The sequence below is a fragment of the Dipodomys spectabilis genome, unplaced genomic scaffold, assembly GCF_019054845.1.
Source record: "Dipodomys spectabilis isolate Male_0828 unplaced genomic scaffold, ASM1905484v1 ptg000084l, whole genome shotgun sequence".
NCBI classification, from domain to species: Eukaryota; Metazoa; Chordata; class Mammalia; order Rodentia; family Heteromyidae; genus Dipodomys; species Dipodomys spectabilis.
In genome coordinates, this window is record NW_024870761.1 from 552,501 (window position 1) to 555,000 (window position 2,500).

The window sequence follows — 2,500 nt, forward strand, 5'->3', positions numbered from 1 at the left end:
CCGCCAGGCCGAGGCTGGGGTCCTGTATGTGCGAGGCTCGGCCGGCCGGCGTTGGCGTTGGGGAGGGGGTGGGCCCAGCTCCCGGTTTCGCCCTCCCCATACCCCCCTTCGCCGCCCGGGTGGTGGTTCCCGTTCCGCGTCCCCAGCGCCGTGGAGATGGGTGGTCCCGTCCATCCATTCACTTTTTCTCCACCCCCCCTCTCCATGCGCCGGCGCACACCCGTCTGCGGTGGAGATGGTGGCTGCCTGAGCGCCCCCTCCTCCGTCTTTCGCTCTGAGACGAGTTGGGTTGACCAGTTGCCACGTGGGGACTTGACCCATTTCCCTCCGCACTTTGGCACCGCGGTCGACCAGTTGTCCATCCCGTTTTGGACTTAGTCTCTGGGGCTCTGGCCCCGGGTGCCGGCGGCCTCCTTCCCTCCTGCCGCGCCCTGGCGGTACCGCGGTCGACCAGTTGTCTTTCCTCTGTCGTAACCGTGAAGATGGGGAGGAGGGCGGGGTTTCGACAGCCGACGTGTTGGGGGCGGGGAAGGGGAGGGGGAGGAGTCGTTCGCTCCATAGATCCGCCTCTCCCCTCCTCAGCTCCCCTCCACTCCACCGCCCCCCTGCCTTCGGGCTTGCTCCTAATCTCTCTTTAATATCTCTTTATCTTCCAACCCCTGCTTCCTGACCAGATGGTGATAGCATCTCAGCAGAAACCAGACAGCCAGAGGGGAACGCGAGCCATCCATTGCCCCGTCGGTGTGTACGTATGCAGGTGGCATAACCGTCCATCCTCACCTCCCCCGCAGGCGATTACTCGACCACGACCTCCGCCTCCCCCCCCACCCCCCCCCCGCACCAAAATTCACAACCCTACCCTCGGAACAAAATAAAACAAATTTGCTTGAATCTCACACTGCCTTTTGTTTGTATTTGACGACGCAATAGGCGAAGGGGAGGGATCTCATTTCTGGTGCCTGACCGGGGCGGGGGGGGCGGGGAATTGGAGAGGAGAGAAGAGGAAGAGGGGGCAGAGGGCATCTCCGTGTTTCTGTGTGCGTGCGTGCGTGCGCGCGCACCACGCGTGCACACATCCAAAGCGGGGGGGGGGGGGGGGGAGGGAGGAAACTCAAAGATCGGATGCGACAGAGCATGTAGGCCAGCCGGACCAATTCACCACTTCTCTGTTTCTTGTTTCTCTGTTTCTCTATTTCTCTCTCTGTCTGTCTCTCCTTGTCCCTGTCTGTCTGTCTGTCTGTCTGTCTCTCTCTCTCTCTCTCTGTTTGAATTCTCTCTCCCGCCCGCCCGCCCGCCCGCACTCCCTCCCTCCATTTCCTCTCGACTTGCCAGTCAATCCTGGGGCTTGAGCTACTGGTGCTCCAACACACAACGGTCCCACTCCGAGCCTGCCTGCCTGCCTGCCTGCCTGCCTATGCATGGGCCCCATACTCCAACGAGGCACATCATCATCCCCACCCCACCCCTTTTCTGAAAAGAAGGCAGTCTCTCTAGGGGCCAGCCAGCCTGGGCCTGAAAGAGAAGGACATAAGGCCAGTTTTCTCAGTCAGTCAGTGCGCGGTTTTTTTTTCATGCATTTCATGAGAGAAAACTGCAATTCACAAAACCACCACTAGATGGCGCGCGTTCGCCGTCGACAAGGTGGATGGGGCGGCGGGAGGGGCAAAACACGGGTCGGGTCAGTCACTCACTCAGTCAGTCAGTCCTCACCTACCCGGTAGTGGGTAGTGAGATTTCTGACATACACATACATATAGGTTGTTATAATTCATTATTATCGTCATTTGCTTTTCCTTTTTCCTTTTGGCCAGTCCTGGGGCTTGGGCTCCGGGCCTGAGCACTGTCCCTGAGTTTCTTTATGCTCAAGGTCACTGCTCTACCACTCGAGCCCCTTCTGGCTTGTTCTGTTTAGGTGGTACTGAGGAATTGAACCCAGGGCTTCAAGCACGCTAAGACACATTCCCAGCCCAGTCCACCTCTGGGATTTTTTTTTTTTCCTGTCACCATAATGAGTTTGCACCGGGTTCTGCCCGCCCGGAACCAGAGGTACAGTACTGTCCTCTGCGAGCTCGTGCTCTTGCATGACACGGTAGTACTAATTCAGCCCCGAGGAAATCTTCACTAGGGCATTTTCCCCCAAGTCCACCTCCACTTCTGGCGTTTTGGGTGACCCATCGAGATGAAGAGTCTCAAATGGACTTTCCTGCCCGGGCTGGCTATGAACCACTATCCTCAGGTCTCAGCCCCCTCTCTCAGCACCTCAGACGGATGATGGGCAGTGAGCCACTGCTGCCACCGGCACCACCCGGCCGGTGAGCCTTTGCCTGGGGTTTTTCTTTACCGACCGGCCGAAAGGTTTTGTGCCCTACCTGTCTTATGGATAAGTTTGCTCTGTTTTCGGTCTTATTTTTGTCCTCATGGATATCCTTCTTTCCCAAGGAAAAGGGGCCTCGGCTCGGGGAGAGAGTCAATTCCTGAGGCCAGACAATCCATAGGAGGA